Source organism: Myodes glareolus, chromosome 18 (assembly GCF_982192425.1).
Source record: "Myodes glareolus chromosome 18, mMyoGla1.1, whole genome shotgun sequence".
In the NCBI taxonomy this organism is placed as follows: domain Eukaryota; kingdom Metazoa; phylum Chordata; class Mammalia; order Rodentia; family Cricetidae; genus Myodes; species Myodes glareolus.
The window spans coordinates 1726556-1746238 of record NC_142043.1 but is presented as its reverse complement, the minus strand read 5'-3'; positions in this window follow the sequence as shown (position 1 = coordinate 1746238).

The window sequence follows — 19683 nt, the reverse complement described above, 5'->3', positions numbered from 1 at the left end:
TGTTCCAACACTTCAATTCACTGTGCGAAGTGAATGGAGTGTTGCCTCACTTTCTAAATGCTGTCCTTTCAGAGAAAATCACTTTCCTTTGAAAGTGCCTTAAGCTACTTACAAGCATTCAACAGAAACTCACATGCGTTTCTCTGAAAGAGAAGCAGTCTGTTCCAACACTTCAATTCACTGGTGATGTGAGTGGAGTGTTGCTTCACTTTCTAAATGCTGTCCTTTCAGAGAAAATCACTTTCCTTTGAAAGTGCCTTAAGCTAATTACAAGCATTCAACAGAAACTCACATGCATTTCTCTGAAAGAGAAGCAGTCTGTTCCAACACTTCAATTCACTGTGCGAAGTGAAGGGAGTGTTGCTTCGCTTTCTAAATTCTGTCCTATCAGAGAAAATCACTTTCCTTTGAACGTGCCTTAAGCTACATGCAAGCATTAGGAAGAAACTCACATGCATTTCTCTGAACGAGAAGCAGTCTGTTCCAACACTTCAATTCACTGTGCGAAGTGAATGGAGTGTTGCTTCACTTTCTAAATTCTGTCCTTTCAGAGAAAATCACTTTCCTTTGAAAGTGCCTTAAAATACTTTCAAGCATTCACAAAAAACTCACATGCATTTCTCTGAAAGAGAAGCAGTCTGTTCCAACACTTTAATTCACTGTGCGAAATGAAGGGAGTGTTGCTTCACTTTCTAAATTCTGTCCTTTCAGAGAAAATCACTTTACTTTGAAAGTGCCTTAAACTACTTTCAAGCATTCACAAAAAACTCACATGCATTTCTCTGAAAGAGAAGCAGTCTGTTCCAACACTTCAATTCACTGTGCGAAATGAAGGGAGTGTTGCTTCACTTTCTAAATTCTGTCCTTTCAGAGAAAATCACTTTCCTTTGAAAGTGCCTTAAGCTACTTACAAGCATTCACAAGAAACACTAATGCGTTTCTATGAAAGAGTAGCACTCTGTTCCAACACTTCAATTCAATGTACAAAGGGAATGGAGTGTTGCTTCACTTTCTAAATGCTGTCCTTTCAGAGAAAATCACTTTCCTTTGAAAGTGCCTTAAGCTACTTACAAGCATTTACCAGAAACTCACATGCGTTTCTCTGAAAGAGAAGCAGTCTGTTCCAACACTTCAATTCACTGTGCAAAGTGAATGGAGTGTTGCTTCACTTTCTAAATGCTGTCCTTTCAGAGAAAATCACTTTCCTTTGAAAGTGCCTTAAGCTAATTACAAGCATTCAACAGAAACTCACATGCATTTCTCTGAAAGAGAAGGAGTCTGTTCCAACACTTCAATTCACTGTGCGAAGTGAATGGAGTGTTGCCTCACTTTCTAAATGCTGTCCTTTCAGAGAAAATCACTTTCCTTTGAAAGTGCCTTAAGCTACTTACAAGCATTCAACAGAAACTCACATGCGTTTCTCTGAAAGAGAAGCAGTCGGTTCCAACACTTCAATTCACTGTGCGAAGTGAAGGGAGTGTTGCTTCGCTTTCTAAATTCTGTCCTATCAGAGAAAATCACTTTCCTTTGAACGTGCCTTAAGCTACATGCAAGCATTAGGAAGAAACTCACATGCATTTCTCTGAACGAGAAGCAGTCTGTTCCAACACTTCAATTCACTGTGCGAAGTGAATGGAGTGTTGCTTCACTTTCTAAATTCTGTCCTTTCAGAGAAAATCACTTTCCTTTGAAAGTGCCTTAAAATACTTTCAAGCATTCACAAAAAACTCACATGCATTTCTCTGAAAGAGAAGCAGTCTGTTCCAACACTTCAATTCACTGTGCGAAATGAAGGGAGTGTTGCTTCACTTTCTAAATTCTGTCCTTTCAGAGAAAATCACTTTCCTTTGAAAGTGCCTTAAGCTACTTACAAGCATTCACAAGAAACACTAATGCGTTTCTATGAAAGAGTAGCACTCTGTTCCAACACTTCAATTCAATGCACAAAGGGAATGGAGTGTTGCTTCACTTTCTAAATGCTGTCCTTTCAGAGAAAATCACTTTCCTTTGAAAGTGCCTTAAGCTACTTACAAGCATTTACCAGAAACTCACATGCGTTTCTCTGAAAGAGAAGCAGTCTGTTCCAACACTTCAATTCACTGTGCAAAGTGAATGGAGTGTTGCTTCACTTTCTAAATGCTGTCCTTTCAGAGAAAATCACTTTCCTTTGAAAGTGCCTTAAGCTAATTACAAGCATTCAACAGAAACTCACATGCATTTCTCTGAAAGAGAAGCAGTCTGTTCCAACACTTCAATTCACTGTGCGAAGTGAATGGAGTGTTGCCTCACTTTCTAAATGCTGTCCTTTCAGAGAAAATCACTTTCCTTTGAAAGTGCCTTAAGCTACTTACAAGCATTCAACAGAAACTCACATGCGTTTCTCTGAAAGAGAAGCAGTCGGTTCCAACACTTCAATTCACTGTGCGAAGTGAATGGGGTGTTGCTTCACTTTCTAAATTCTGTCATTTGAGAGAAAATCACGTTCCTTTGAAAGTGCCTTAAACTACTTTCAAGCATTCACAAAAAACTCACATGCATTTCTCTGAAAGAGAAGCAGTCTGTTCCAACACTTCAATTCACTGTGCGAAATGATGGGAGTGTTGCTTCACTTTCTAAATTCTGTCCTTTCAGAGAAAATCACTTTCCTTTGAAAGTGCCTTAAGCTACTTACAAGCATTCACAAGAAACACTAATGCGTTTCTATGAAAGAGTAGCACTCTGTTCCAACACTTCAATTCACTGCACGAAGGGAATGGAGTGTTGCTTCACTTTCTAAATGCTGTCCTTTCAGAGAAAATCACTTTCCTTTGAAAGTGCCTTAAGCTACTTAAAAGCATTTACCAGAAACTCACATGCGTTTCTCTGAAAGAGAAGCAGTCTGTTCCAACACTTCAATTCACTGTGCGAAGTGAATGGAGTGTTGCTTCACTTTCTAAATGCTCTTCTTTCAGAGAAAATCACTTTCCTTTGAAAGTGCCTTAAGCTACTTGCAAGCATTAGGAAGAAACTCACATGCGTTTCTCTGAAAGAGAAGCAGTCTGTTTCAACACTTCAATTCACTGTGCAAAGTGTATGGAGTGTTGCTTCACTTTCTAAATTCTGTCCTATCAGAGAAAATCACTTTCCTTTGAACGTGCCTTAAGCTACATGCAAGCATTAGGAAGAAACTCACATGCATTTCTCTGAACGAGAAGCAGTCTGTTCCAACACTTCAATTCACTGTGCGAAGTGAATGGAGTGTTGCTTCACTTTCTAAATTCTGTCCTTTCAGAGAAAATCACTTTCCTTTGAAAGTGCCTTAAAATACTTTCAAGCATTCACAAAAAACTCACATGCATTTCTCTGAAAGAGAAGCAGTCTGTTCCAACACTTCAATTCACTGTGCGAAATGAAGGGAGTGTTGCTTCACTTTCTAAATTCTGTCCTTTCAGAGAAAATCACTTTCCTTTGAAAGTGCCTTAAGCTACTTACAAGCATTCACAAGAAACACTAATGCGTTTCTATGAAAGAGTAGCACTCTGTTCCAACACTTCAATTCAATGCACAAAGGGAATGGAGTGTTGCTTCACTTTCTAAATGCTGTCCTTTCAGAGAAAATCACTTTCCTTTGAAAGTGCCTTAAGCTACTTACAAGCATTTACCAGAAACTCACATGCGTTTCTCTGAAAGAGAAGCAGTCTGTTCCAACACTTCAATTCACTGTGCAAAGTGAATGGAGTGTTGCTTCACTTTCTAAATGCTGTCCTTTCAGAGAAAATCACTTTCCTTTGAAAGTGCCTTAAGCTAATTACAAGCATTCAACAGAAACTCACATGCATTTCTCTGAAAGAGAAGCAGTCTGTTCCAACACTTCAATTCACTGTGCGAAGTGAATGGAGTGTTGCCTCACTTTCTAAATGCTGTCCTTTCAGAGAAAATCACTTTCCTTTGAAAGTGCCTTAAGCTACTTACAAGCATTCAACAGAAACTCACATGCGTTTCTCTGAAAGAGAAGCAGTCGGTTCCAACACTTCAAGTCACTGTGCGAAGTGAATGGGGTGTTGCATCACTTTCTAAATTCTGTCATTTGAGAGAAAATCACTTTCCTTTGAAAGTGCCTTAAACTACTTTCAAGCATTCACAAAAAACTCACATGCATTTCTCTGAAAGAGAAGCAGTCTGTTCCAACACTTCAATTCACTGTGCGAAATGAAGGGAGTGTTGCTTCACTTTCTAAATTCTGTCCTTTCAGAGAAAATCACTTTCCTTTGAAAGTGCCTTAAGCTACTTACAAGCATTCACAAGAAACACTAATGCGTTTCTATGAAAGAGTAGCACTCTGTTCCAACACTTCAATTCACTGCACGAAGGGAATGGAGTGTTGCTTTACTTTCTAAATGCTGTCCTTTCAGAGAAAATCACTTTCCTTTGAAAGTGCCTTAAGCTACTTAAAAGCATTTACCAGAAACTCACATGCGTTTCTCTGAAAGAGAAGCAGTCTGTTCCAACACTTCAATTCACTGTGCGAAGTGAATGGAGTGTTGCTTCACTTTCTAAATGCTCTTCTTTCAGAGAAAATCACTTTCCTTTGAAAGTGCCTTAAGCTACTTGCAAGCATTAGGAAGAAACTCACATGCGTTTCTCTGAAAGAGAAGCAGTCTGTTTCAACACTTCAATTCACTGTGCAAAGTGTATGGAGTGTTGCTTCACTTTCTAAATGCTGTCCTTTCAGAGAAAATCACTTTCCTTTGAAAGTTCCTTAAGCTTCTTTCAAGCATTAGGAAGAAACTAACATGCGTTTCTCTGAAAGAGAAGCAGTCTGTTTCAACACTTCAATTCACTGGGCAAAGTGTATGGAGTGTTGCTTCACTTTCTAAATGCTGTCCTTTCAGAGAAAATCACTTTCCTTTGAAAGTGCCTTAAGCTACTTACAAGCATTTACCAGAAACTCACATGCGTTTCTCTGAAAGAGAAGCAGTCTGTTCCAACACTTCAATTCACTGTGCAAAGTGAATGGAGTGTTGCTTCACTTTCTAAATGCTGTCCTTTCAGAGAAAATCACTTTCCTTTGAAAGTGCCTTAAGCTAATTACAAGCATTCAACAGAAACTCACATGCATTTCTCTGAAAGAGAAGCAGTCTGTTCCAACACTTCAATTCACTGTGCGAAGTGAATGGAGTGTTGCCTCACTTTCTAAATGCTGTCCTTTCAGAGAAAATCACTTTCCTTTGAAAGTGCCTTAAGCTACTTACAAGCATTAAACAGAAACTCACATGCGTTTCACTGAAAGAGAAGCAGTCTGTTCCAACACTTCAATTCACTGTGCGAAGTGAATGGGGTGTTGCTTCACTTTCTAAATTCTGTCATTTGAGAGAAAATCACTTTCCTTTGAAAGTGCCTTAAACTCCTTGCAAGCATTCACAAGAAACACTAATGCGTTTCTATGAAAGACAAGCAGTCTGTTCCAACACTTCAATTCACTGTGCGAAGTGAATGGAGTGTTACTTCACTTTCTAAATGCTGTCATTTCAGAGAAAATCACTTTCCTTTGAAAGTGCCTTAAGCTACTTACAAGCATTCAACAGAAACTCACATGCATTTCTCTGAAAGAGAAGCAATCTGTTCCAACACTTCAATTCACTGTGTGAAGTGAATGAAGTGTTGCTTCACTTTCTAAATGCTGTTCTTTCAGAGAAAATCACTTTCCTTTGAAAGTGCCTTAAGCTAATTATAAGCATTTATCAGAAATTCACATGCATTTCTCTGAAAGAGAAGCAGTCTGTTCCAACACTTCAGTTCACTGTGCAAAGTGAATGGAGTGTTGCTTCACTTTCTAAATTCTGTCCTTTCAGAGAAAATCACTTTCCTTTGAAAGTGCCTTAAACTACTTTCAAGCATTCACAAAAAACTCACATGCATTTCTCTGAAAGAGAAGCAGTCTGTTCCAACACTTCAATTCACTGTGCGAAGTGAATGGAGTGTTGCCTCACTTTCTAAATGCTGTCCTTTCAGAGAAAATCACTTTCCTTTGAAAGTGCCTTAAGCTACTTACAAGCATTCAACAGAAACTCACATGCATTTCTCTGAAAGAGAAGCAGTCTGTTCCAACACTTCAATTCTCTGTGCGAAGTGAATGGAGTGTTGCTTCACTTTCTAAATGCTGTCCTTTCAGAGAAAATCACTTTCCTTTGAAAGTGCCTTAAGCTACTTACAAGCATTCAACAGAAATTCACATGCGTTTCTCTGAAAGAGAAGCAGTCTGATCAAACACTTTAATTTACTGTGAGAAGTGAATGGAGTGTTGCTTCACTTTCTAAATGCTGTCCTTTCAGAGAAAATCACTTTCCTTTGAAAGTGCCTTAAGCTACTTACAAGCATTCAACAGAAAATCACATGCGTTTCTCTGAAAGAGAAGCAGTCTGTTCCAACACTTCAATTCAGTGTGAGAAGTGAATGGAGTGTTGATTCACTTTCTAAATGCTGTCCTTTCAGAGAAAATCACTTTCCTTTGAAAGTGCCTTAAGCTACTTTCAAGCATTCACAGGAAACACACATGCGTTTCTCTGAAATAGAAGCAGTCTGTTCCAACACTTCAATTCACTGTGCGAAGTGAATGGAGTGTTGCTTCACTTTCTAAATCCTGTCCTTTCAGAGAAAATCACTTTTGTTTGAAAGTGCCTTAAGCAACTTTCAAGCATTCACAAGAAATTCACATTCATTTCTCTGAAAGAGAAGCCTTCTCTTCCAACATTTCAATTCACTGTGCAAAGTGAATGGAGTGTTGCCTCACTTTCCAAATGCTGTCCTTTCAGAAAATCACTTTCCTTTGAAAGTGCCTTAAGCAACTTGCAAGCATTCACAAGAAACTCACATGCGTTTCTCTGAAAGAGAAGCAGTCTGTTCCAACACTTTAATTCACTGTGTGAAGTGAATGGAGTGTTGCTTCACTTTCTAAATGCTGTCCTTTCAAAGAAAATCACTTTCCTTTGAAAGTGCCTTAAGCTACTTACAAGCATTCACCAGAAACTCACATGCGTTTCTCTGAAAGAGAAGCAGTCTGTTCTAACACTTCAATTCACTCTGGGAAGTGAATGGAGTGTTGCTTCACTTTCTAAATGCTGTCCTTTCAGAGAAAATCACTTTCCTTTGAAAGTGCCTTAAGCTACTTGCAAGCATTAGGAAGAAACTCACATGCGTTTCTCTGAAAGAGAAGCAGTCTGTTCCAACACTTCAATTCACTGTGCGAAGTGAATGGAGTGTTGCTTCACTTTCTAAATGCTGTCCTTTCAGAGAAAATCACTTTCCTTTGAAAGTGCCTTAAGCTACTTACAAGCATTCAACAGAAACTCACATGCGTTTCTCTGAAAGAGAAGCAGTCTGTTCCAACACTTCAAATCACTGTGCGAAGTGAATGGGGTGTTGCTTCACTTTCTAAATTCTGTCATTTGAGAGAAAATCACTTTCCTTTGAAAGTGCCTTAAACTCCTTGCAAGCATTCACAAGAAACACTAATGCGTTTCTCTGAAAGAGAAGCAGTCTGTTCCAACACTTCAATTCACTGTGCGAAGTGAATGGAGTGTTACTTCACTTTCCAAATGCAGTCATTTCAGAGAAAATCACTTTCATTTGAAAGTGCCTTAAGCTACTTACAAGCATTCAACAGAAACTCACATGCATTTCTCTGAAAGAGAAGCAGTCTGTTCCAACACTTCAATTCACTGTGCGAAGTGAATGGAGTGTTGCCTCACTTTCTAAATGCTGTCCTTTCAGAGAAAATCACTTTCCTTTGAAAGTGCCTTAAGCTACTTGCAAGCATTCAACAGAAACTCACATGCGTTTCTCTGAAAGAGAAGCAGTCTGTTCCAACACTTCAATTCACTGTGCGAAGTGAATGGAGTGTTGCTTCACTTTCTAAATACTCTTCTTTCAGAGAAAATCACTTTCCTTTGAAAGTGCCTTAAGCTACTTGCAAGCATTAGGAAGAAACTCACATGCGTTTCTCTGAAAGAGAAGCAGTCTGTTCTAACACTTCAATTCACTGTGCGATGTGAGTGGAGTGTTGCTTCACTTTCTAAATGCTGTCCTTTCAGAGAAAATCACTTTCCTTTGAAAGTGCCTTAAGCTACTTACAAGCATTCAACAGAAACTCACATGCATTTCTCTGAAAGAGAAGCAGTCTGTTCCAACACTTCAATTCTCTGTGCGAAGTGAATGGAGTGTTGCTTCACTTTCTAAATGCTGTCCTTTCAGAGAAAATCACTTTCCTTTGAAAGTGCCTTAAGCTACTTACAAGCATTCAACAGAAATTCACATGCGTTTCTCTGAAAGAGAAGCAGTCTGATCAAACACTTTAATTTACTGTGAGAAGTGAATGGAGTGTTGCTTCACTTTCTAAATGCTGTCCTTTCAGAGAAAATCACTTTCCTTTGAAAGTGCCTTAAGCTACTTACAAGCATTCAACAGAAAATCACATGCGTTTCTCTGAAAGAGAAGCAGTCTGTTCCAACACTTCAATTCAGTGTGAGAAGTGAATGGAGTGTTGATTCACTTTCTAAATGCTGTCCTTTCAGAGAAAATCACTTTCCTTTGAAAGTGCCTTAAGCTACTTTCAAGCATTCACAGGAAACACACATGCGTTTCTCTGAAATAGAAGCAGTCTGTTCCAACACTTCAATTCACTGTGCGAAGTGAATGGAGTGTTGCTTCACTTTCTAAATCCTGTCCTTTCAGAGAAAATCACTTTTGTTTGAAAGTGCCTTAAGCAACTTTCAAGCATTCACAAGAAATTCACATTCATTTCTCTGAAAGAGAAGCCTTCTCTTCCAACATTTCAATTCACTGTGCAAAGTGAATGGAGTGTTGCCTCACTTTCCAAATGCTGTCCTTTCAGAAAATCACTTTCCTTTGAAAGTGCCTTAAGCAACTTGCAAGCATTCACAAGAAACTCACATGCGTTTCTCTGAAAGAGAAGCAGTCTGTTCCAACACTTTAATTCACTGTGTGAAGTGAATGGAGTGTTGCTTCACTTTCTAAATGCTGTCCTTTCAAAGAAAATCACTTTCCTTTGAAAGTGCCTTAAGCTACTTACAAGCATTCACCAGAAACTCACATGCGTTTCTCTGAAAGAGAAGCAGTCTGTTCTAATACTTCAATTCACTCTGGGAAGTGAATGGAGTGTTGCTTCACTTTCTAAATGCTGTCCTTTCAGAGAAAATCACTTTCCTTTGAAAGTGCCTTAAGCTACTTGCAAGCATTAGGAAGAAACTCACATGCGTTTCTCTGAAAGAGAAGCAGTCTGTTCCAACACTTCAATTCACTGTGCGAAGTGAATGGAGTGTTGCTTCACTTTCTAAATGCTGTCCTTTCAGAGAAAATCACTTTCCTTTGAAAGTGCCTTAAGCTACTTACAAGCATTCAACAGAAACTCACATGCGTTTCTCTGAAAGAGAAGCAGTCTGTTCCAACACTTCAATTCACTGTGCGAAGTGAATGGGGTGTTGCTTCACTTTCTAAATTCTGTCATTTGAGAGAAAATCACTTTCCTTTGAAAGTGCCTTAAACTCCTTGCAAGCATTCACAAGAAACACTAATGCGTTTCTCTGAAAGAGAAGCAGTCTGTTCCAACACTTCAATTCACTGTGCGAAGTGAATGGAGTGTTACTTCACTTTCCAAATGCAGTCATTTCAGAGAAAATCACTTTCATTTGAAAGTGCCTTAAGCTACTTACAAGCATTCAACAGAAACTCATATGCATTTCTCTGAAAGAGAAGCAGTCTGTTCCAACACTTCAATTCACTGTGCGAAGTGAATGGAGTGTTGCCTCACTTTCTAAATGCTGTCCTTTCAGAGAAAATCACTTTCCTTTGAAAGTGCCTTAAGCTACTTGCAAGCATTCAACAGAAACTCACATGCGTTTCTCTGAAAGAGAAGCAGTCTGTTCCAACACTTCAATTCACTGTGCGAAGTGAATGGAGTGTTGCTTCACTTTCTAAATACTCTTCTTTCAGAGAAAATCACTTTCCTTTGAAAGTGCCTTAAGCTACTTGCAAGCATTAGGAAGAAACTCACATGCGTTTCTCTGAAAGAGAAGCAGTCTGTTCTAACACTTCAATTCACTGTGCGATGTGAGTGGAGTGTTGCTTCACTTTCTAAATGCTGTCCTTTCAGAGAACATCACTTTCATTTGAAAGTGCCTTAAGCTACTTACAAGCATTCAACAGAAACTCACATGCATTTCTCTGAAAGAGAAGCAGTCTGTTCCAACACTTCAATTCACTGTGCGAAGTGAAGGGAGTGTTGCTTCGCTTTCTAAATTCTGTCCTTTCAGAGAAAATAACTTTCCTTTGAAAGTGCCTTAAGCTACATGCAAGCATTAGGAAGAAACTCACATGCATTTCTCTGAAAGAGAAGCAGTCTGTTCCAACATTTCAATTCACTGTGCGAAGTGAATGGAGTGTTGCTTCACTTTCTAAATTCTGTCCTTTCAGAGAAAATCACTTTCCTTTGAAAGTGCCTTAAACTACTTTCAAGCATTCACAAAAAACTCACATGCATTTCTCTGAAAGAGAAGCAGTCTGTTCCAACACTTCAATTCACTGTGCGAAATGAAGGGAGTGTTGCTTCACTTTCTAAATTCTGTCCTTTCAGAGAAAATCACTTTCCTTTGAAAGTGCCTTAAGCTACTTACAAGCATTCACAAGAAACACTAAGGCGTTTCTATGAAAGAGTAGCACTCTGTTCCAACACTTCAATTCACTGCACGAAGGGAATGGAGTGTTGCTTAACTTTCTAAATGCTGTCCTTTCAGAGAAAATCACTTTCCTTTGAAAGTGCCTTAAGCTACTTACAAGCATTTACCAGAAACTCACATGCGTTTCTCTGAAAGAGAAGCAGTCTGTTCCAACACTTCAATTCACTGTGCAAAGTGAATGGAGTGTTGCTTCACTTTCTAAATGCTGTCCTTTCAGAGAAAATCACTTTCCTTTGAAAGTGCCTTAAGCTAATTACAAGCATTCAACAGAAACTCACATGCATTTCTCTGAAAGAGAAGCAGTCTGTTCCAACACTTCAATTCACTGTGCGAAGTGAATGGAGTGTTGCCTCACTTTCTAAATGCTGTCCTTTCAGAGAAAATCACTTTCCTTTGAAAGTGCCTTAAGCTACTTACAAGCATTAAACAGAAACTCACATGCGTTTCACTGAAAGAGAAGCAGTCTGTTCCAACACTTCAATTCACTGTGCGAAGTGAATGGGGTGTTGCTTCACTTTCTAAATTCTGTCATTTGAGAGAAAATCACTTTCCTTTGAAAGTGCCTTAAACTCTTTGCAAGCATTCACAAGAAACACTAATGCGTTTCTATGAAAGACAAGCAGTCTGTTCCAACACTTCAATTCACTGTGCGAAGTGAATGGAGTGTTACTTCACTTTCTAAATGCTGTCATTTCAGAGAAAATCACTTTCCTTTGAAAGTGCCTTAAGCTACTTACAAGCATTCAACAGAAACTCACATGCATTTCTCTGAAAGAGAAGCAATCTGTTCCAACACTTCAATTCACTGTGTGAAGTGAATGAAGTGTTGCTTCACTTTCTAAATGCTGTTCTTTCAGAGAAAATCACTTTCCTTTGAAAGTGCCTTAAGCTAATTATAAGCATTTATCAGAAATTCACATGCATTTCTCTGAAAGAGAAGCAGTCTGTTCCAACACTTCAGTTCACTGTGCAAAGTGAATGGAGTGTTGCTTCACTTTCTAAATTCTGTCCTTTCAGAGAAAATCACTTTCCTTTGAAAGTGCCTTAAACTACTTTCAAGCATTCACAAAAAACTCACATGCATTTCTCTGAAAGAGAAGCAGTCTGTTCCAACACTTCAATTCACTGTGCGAAGTGAATGGAGTGTTGCCTCACTTTCTAAATGCTGTCCTTTCAGAGAAAATCACTTTCCTTTGAAAGTGCCTTAAGCTACTTACAAGCATTCAACAGAAACTCACATGCATTTCTCTGAAAGAGAAGCAGTCTGTACCAACACTTCAATTCTCTGTGCGAAGTGAATGGAGTGTTGCTTCACTTTCTAAATGCTGTCCTTTCAGAGAAAATCACTTTCCTTTGAAAGTGCCTTAAGCTACTTACAAGCATTCAACAGAAATTCACATGCGTTTCTCTGAAAGAGAAGCAGTCTGATCAAACACTTTAATTTACTGTGAGAAGTGAATGGAGTGTTGCTTCACTTTCTAAATGCTGTCCTTTCAGAGAAAATCACTTTCCTTTGAAAGTGCCTTAAGCTACTTACAAGCATTCAACAGAAAATCACATGCGTTTCTCTGAAAGAGAAGCAGTCTGTTCCAACACTTCAATTCAGTGTGAGAAGTGAATGGAGTGTTGATTCACTTTCTAAATGCTGTCCTTTCAGAGAAAATCACTTTCCTTTGAAAGTGCCTTAAGCTACTTTCAAGCATTCACAGGAAACACACATGCGTTTCTCTGAAAGAGAAGCAGTCTGTTCCAACACTTCAGTTCACTGTGCAAAGTGAATGGGGTGTTGCTTCACTTTCTAAATTCTGTCATTTGAGAGAAAATCACTTTCCTTTGAAAGTGCCTTAAACTACTTGCAAGCATTCACAAGAAACACTAATGCGTTTCTATGAAAGACAAGCAGTCTGTTCCAACACTTCAATTCACTGTGCGAAGTGAATGGAGTGTTACTTCACTTTCTAAATGCTGTCCTTTTAGAGAAAATCACTTTCCTTTGAAAGTGCCTTAAGCTACTTACAAGCATTCAACAGAAACTCACATGCATTTCTCTGAAAGAGAAGCAGTCTGTTCCAACACTTCAATTCAATGTGCGAAGTGAATGGAGTGTTGTCTCACTTTCTAAATGCTGTCCTTTCAGAGAAAATCACTTTCCTTTGAAAGTGCCTTAAGCTACTTACAAGCATTCACCAGAAACTCACATGCGTTTCTCTGAAAGAGAAGCAGTCTGTTCCAACACTTCAATTCATTGTGCGAAGTGAATGGAGTGTTGCTTCACTTTCTAAATGCTCTTCTTTCAGAGAAAATCACTTTCTTTTGAAAGTGCCTTAAGCTACTTGCAATCATTAGGAAGAAACTCACATGCGTTTCTCTGAAAGGGAAGCCGTCTGTTCCAACACTTCAATTCACTGTGCGAAGTGAGTGGAGTGTTGCCTCACTTTCTAAATGCTGTCCTTTCAGAGAAAATCACTTTCCTTTGAAAGTGCCTTAAGCTAATTACAAGCATTCAACAGAAACTCACATGCATTTCTCTGAAAGAGAAGCAGTCTGTTCCAACACTTCAATTCTCTGTGCGAAGTGAAGGGAGTGTTGCTTCACTTTCTAAATTCTGTCCTTTCAGAGAAAATCACTTTCCTTTTGAAAGTGCCTTAAGCTACTTACAAGCATTCACCAGAAACTCACATGCGTTACTCTGAAAGAGAAGCAGTCTGTTCCAACACTTCAATTCACTGTGCAAAGTGAATGGAGTGTTGCTTCACTTTCTAAATTCTGTCCTTTCAGAGAAAATCACTTTCCTTTGAAAGTGCCTCAAGCAACTTGCAAGCATTCACAAGAAACACTAATGCGTTTATATGAAAGAGAAGCGCTCTGTTCCAACACTTCAATTCACTGCACGAAGGGAATGGAGTGTTGCTTCACTTTCTAAATGCTGTCCTTTCAGAGAAAATCACTTTCCTTTGAAAGTGCCTTAAGCTACTTACAAGCATTCACCAGAAACTCAAATGCGTTTCTCTGAAAGAGAAGCAGACTGTTCCAACACTTCAATTCACTGTGCGAAGTGAATGGAGTGTTGCTTCACTTTCTAAATGCTGTCCTTTCAGAGAAAATCACTTTCCTTTGAAAGTGCCTTAAGCTACTTGCAAGCATTAGGAAGAAACTCACATGCGTTTCTCTGAAAGAGAAGCAGTCTGTTCCAACACTTCAATTCACTGTGCAAAGTGAATGGAGTGTTGCTTCACTTTCTAAATGCTGTCCTTTCAGAGAAAATCACTTTCCTTTGAAAGTGCCTTAAGCTACTTACAAGCATTCAACAGAAACTCACATGCATTTCTCTGAAAGAGAAGCAGTTTGTTCCAACACTTCAATTCTCTGTGCGAAGTGAATGGAGTGTTGCTTCACTTTCTAAATTCTGTCCTTTCAGAGAAAATCACTTTCCTTTGAAAGTGCCTTAAGCTACTTGCAAGCATTCACAAGAAATACTAATGCGTTTCTATGAAAGAGAAGCAGTATGTTCCAACACTTCAATTCATTGAACGAAGGGAATGGAGTGTTGCTTTACTTTCTAAATGCTGTCCTTTCTGAGAAAATCTCTTTCCTTTGGAAGAGCCTTGAGCTACTTACAAGCATTCAACAGAAACTCATATGCATTTCTCTGAAAGAGAAGCAGTCTGTTCCAACACTTCAATTCACTGTGTGAAGTGAATGGAATGTTACTTCACTTTCTAAATCCTGTCCTGTCAGAGAAAATCACTTTTGTTTGAAAGTGCCTTAAGCAACTTTCAAGCATTCACAAGAAATTCACATGCATTTCTCTGAAAGAGAAGCAGTCTGATCAAACACTTCAATTTACTGTGAGAAGTGAATGGAGTGTTGCTTCACTTTCTAAATGCTGTCCTTTCAGAGAAAATCACTTTCCTTTGAAAGTGCCTTAAGCTACTTACAAGCATTCAACAGAAAATCAAATGCGTTTCTCTGAAAGAGAAGCAGTCTGTTCCAACACTTCAATTCACTGTGAGAAGTGAATGGAGTGTTGATTCACTTTCTAAATGCTGTCCTTTCAGAGAAAATCACTTTCCTTTGAAAGTGCCTTAAGCTACTTTCAAGCATTCACAGGAAACACACATGCGTTTCTCTGAAATAGAAGCAGTCTGTTCCAACACTTCAATTCACTGTGCGAAGTGAATGGGGTGTTGCTTCACTTTCTAAATTCTGTCCTTTCAGAGAAAATCACTTTCCTTTGAAAGTGCCTTAAGCAACTTTCAAGCATTCACAAGAAATTCACATTCATTTCTCTGAAAGAGCAGCCTTCTCTTCCAACATTTCAATTCACTGTGCGAAGTGAATGGAGTGTTGCTTCACTTTCTAAATGCTGTCCTTTCAGAGAAAATCACATTCCTTTGAAATTGCCTTAAGCTACTTACAAGCATTCACCAGAAACTCACATGTGTTTCTCTGAAAGAGAAGCAATCTGTTCCAACACTTCAATTCACTGTGCAAAGTGAATGGAGTGTTGCCTCACTTTCGAAATGCTGTCCTTTCAGAGAAAATCACTTTCCTTTGAAAGTGCCTTAAGCAACTTGCAAGCATTCACAAGAAACTCACATGCATTTCTCTGAAAGAGAAGCAGTCTGTTCCAACACTTTAATTCACTGTGTGAAGTGAATGGAGTGTTGCTTCACTTTCTAAATGCTGTCCTTTCAAAGAAAATCACTTTCCTTTGAAAGTGCCTTAAGCTACTTACAAGCATTCACCAGAAACTCACATGCGTTTCTCTGAAAGAGAAGCAGTCTGTTCTAATACTTCAATTCACTCTGGGAAGTGAATGGAGTGTTGCTTCACTTTCTAAATGCTGTCCTTTCAGAGAAAATCACTTTCCTTTGAAAGTGCCTTAAGCTACTTGCAAGCATTAGGAAGAAACTCACATGCGTTTCTCTAAAAGAGAAGCAGTCTGTTTCAACACTTCAATTTACTGTGCAAAGTGAATGGAGTGTTGCTTCACTTTCTAAATGCTGTCCTTTCAGAGAAAATCACTTTCCTTTGAAAGTGCCTTAAGATAATTACAAGCATTCAACAGAAACTCACATGCATTTCTCTGAAAGAGAAGCAGTCTGTTCCCACACTTCAGTTCACTGTGCAAAGTGAATGGAGTGTTGCTTCACTTTCTAAATGCTGTCCTTTCAGAGAAAATCACTTTCTTTGGAAAGTGCCTTAAGCTACTTACAAGCATTCACCAGAAACTCACATGCGTTTCTCTGAAAGAGAAGCAGTCTGTTCTAAGACTTCAATTCACTGTGCGAAGTGAATGGAGTGTTGCTTCACTTTCTAAATGCTGTCCTTTCAGAGAAAATCACTTTCCTTTGAAAGTGCCTTAAGCTACTTGCAAGCATTAGGAAGAAACTCACATGCATTTCTCTGAAAGAGAAGCAGTCTGTTCCAACACTTCAATTCTCTGTGCGAAGTGAATGGAGTGTTGCTTCACTTTCTAAATGCTGTCCTTTCAGAGAAAATCACTTTCCTTTGAAAGTGCCTTAAGCTACTTACAAGCATTCAACAGATATTCACATGCGTTTCTCTGAAAGAGAAGCAGTCTGATCAAACACTTCAATTTACTGTGAGAAGTGAATGGAGTGTTGCTTCACTTTCTAAATGCTGTCCTTTCAGAGAAAATCACTTTCCTTTGAAAGTGCCTTAAGCTACTTACAAGCATTCAACAGAAAATCACATGCGTTTCTCTGAAAGAGAAGCAGTCTGTTCCAACACTTCAATTCAGTGTGAGAAGTGAATGGAGTGTTGATTCACTTTCTAAATGCTGTCCTTTCAGAGAAAATCACTTTCCTTTGAAAGTGCCTTAAGCTACTTTCAAGCATTCACAGGAAACACACATGCGTTTCTCTGAAATAGAAGCAGTCTGTTCCAACACTTCAATTCACTGTGCGAAGTGAATGGAGTGTTGCTTCACTTTCTAAATTCTGTCCTTTCAGAGAAAATCACTTTCCTTTGAAAGTGCCTTAAGCAACTTTCAAGCATTCACAAGAAATTCACATTCATTTCTCTGAAAGAGAAGCCTTCTCTTCCAACATTTCAATTCACTGTGCGAAGTGAATATGAGTGTTGCTTCACTTTCTAAATGCTGTCCTTTCAGAGAAAATCACGTTCCTTTGAAATTGCCTTAAGCTACTTACAAGCATTCACCAGAAACTCACATGTGTTTCTCTGAAAGAGAAGCAATCTGTTCCAACACTTCAATTCACTGTGCAAAGTGAATGGAGTGTTGCCTCACTTTCGAAATGCTGTCCTTTCAGAGAAAATCACTTTCCTTTGAAAGTGCCTTAAGCAACTTGCAAGCATTCACAAGAAACTCACATGCGTTTCTCTGAAAGAGAAGCAGTCTGTTCCAACACTTTAATTCACTGTGTGAAGTGAATGGAGTGTTGCTTCACTTTCTAAATGCTGTCCTTTCAGAGAAAATCACTTTCCTTTGAAAGTGCCTTAAGCTACTTGCAAGCATTAGGAAGAAACTCACATGCGTTTCTCTGAAAGAGAAGCAGTCTGTTTCAACACTTCAATTCACTGTGCGAAGTTAATGGAGTGTTGCTTCACTTTCTAAATGCTGTCCTTTCAGAGAAAATCACTTTCCTTTGAAAGTGCCTTAAGCTACTTGCAAGCGTTAGGAAGAAACTCACATGCGTTTCTCTGAAAGAGAAGCAGTCTGTTCCAACACTTCAATTCACTGTGCGAAGTGAGTGGAGTGTTGCTTCACTTTCTAAATGCTGTCCTTTCAGAGAAAATCACTTTCCTTTGAAAGTGCCTTAACAAACTTGCAAGCATTCACAAGAAACACTAATGCGTTTCTAGGAAAGAGTAGCCCTCTGTTCCAACACTTCAATTCACTGCACGAAGGGAATGGAGTGTTGCTTCACTTTCTAAATGCTGTCCTTTTAGAGAAAATCACTTTCCTTTGAAAGTGCCTTAAGCTACTTACAAGCATTCAACAGAAACTCACATGCGTTTCTCTAAAAGAGAAGCAGTCTGTTCCAACACTTCAATTTACTGTGCAAAGTGAATGGAGTGTTGCTTCACTTTCTAAATGCTGTCCTTTCAGAGAAAATCACTTTCCTTTGAAAGTGCCTTAAGCTAATTACAAGCATTCAACAGAAACTCACATGCATTTCTCTGAAAGAGAAGCAGTCTGTTCCAACACTTTAATTCACTGTGCAAAGTGAATGGAGTGTTGCTTCACTTTCTAAATGCTGTCCTTTCAGAGAAAATCACTTTCTTTGGAAAGTGTCTTAAGCTACTTACAAGCATTCACCAGAAACTCACATGCGTTTCTCTGAAAGAGAAGCAGTCTGTTCTAAGACTTCAATTCACTCTGCGAAGTGAATGGAGTGTTGCTTCACTTTCTAAATGCTGTCCTCTCAGAAAAAATCACTTTCCTTTGAAAGTGCCTTAAGCTACTTGCAAGCATTAGGAAGAAACTCACATGCGTTTCTCTGAAAGAGAAGCAGTCTGTTCCAACACTTCAATTCACTGTGCGATGTTAATGGACTGTTGCTTCACTTTCTAAATGCTGTCCTTTCAGAGAAAATCACTTTCCTTTGAAAGTGCCTTAAGCTACTTACAAGCATTCAACAGAAACTCACATGCGTTTCTCTGAAAGAGAAGCAGTCTGTTCCAACACTTCAATTCACTGTGCGAAGTGAATGGGGTGTTGCTTCACTTTCTAAATTCTGTCATTTGAGAGAAAATCACTTTCCTTTGAAAGTGCCTTAAACTACTTGCAAGCATTCACAAGAAACACTAATGCGTTTCTATGAAAGACAAGCAGTCTGTTCTAACACTTCAATTCACTGTGCGAAGTGAATGGAGTGTTACTTCACTTTCTAAATGCTGTCCTTTTAGAGAAAATCACTTTCCTTTGAAAGTGCCTTAAGCTACTTACAAGCATTCTACAGAAACTCACATGCATTTCTCTGAAAGAGAAGCAGTCTGTTCCAACACTTCAATTCACTGTGCGAAGTGAATGGAGTGTTGCCTCACTTTCTAAATGCTGTCCTTTCAGAGAAAATCACTTTCCTTCGAAAGTGCCTTAAGCTACTTACAAGCATTCAAAAGAAACTCACATGCGTTTCTCTGAAAGAGAAGGAGTCTGTTCCAACACTTCAATTCACTGTGCGAAGTGAATGGAGTGTTGCTTCACTTTCTAAATGCTCTTCTTTCAGAGAAAATCACTTTCCTTTGAAAGTGCCTTAAGCTACTTGCAATCATTAGGAAGAAACTCACATGCGTTTCTCTGAAAGGGAAGCAGTCTGTTCCAACACTTCAATTCACTGTGCGAAGTGAGTGGAGTGTTGCCTCACTTTCTAAATGCTGTCCTTTCAGAGAAAATCACTTTCCTTTGAAAGTGCCTTAAGCTACTTACAAGCATTCAACAGAAACTCACATGCATTTCTCTGAAAGAGAAGCAGTCTGTTCCAACACTTCAATTCTCTGTGCGAAGTGAAGGGAGTGTTGCTTCACTTTCTAAATTCTGTCCTTTCAGAGAAAATCACTTTCCTTTTGAAAGTGCCTTAAGCTACTTACAAGCATTCACCAGAAACTCACATGCGTTTCTCTGAAAGAGAAGCAGTCTGTTCCAACACTTCAATTCACTGTGCAAAGTGAATGGAGTGTTGCTTCACTTTCTAAATTCTGTCCTTTCAGAGAAAATCACTTTCCTTTGAAAGTGCCTCAAGCAACTTGCAAGCATTCACAAGAAACACTAATGCGTTTATATGAAAGAGAAGCACTCTGTTCCAACACTTCAATTCACTGCACGAAGGGAATGGAGTGTTGCTTCACTTTCTAAATGCTCTCCTTTCAGAGAAAATCACTTTCCTTTTAAAGTGCCTTAAGCTACTTACAAGCATTCACCAGAAACTCAAATGCGTTTCTCTGAAAGAGAAGCAGTCTGTTC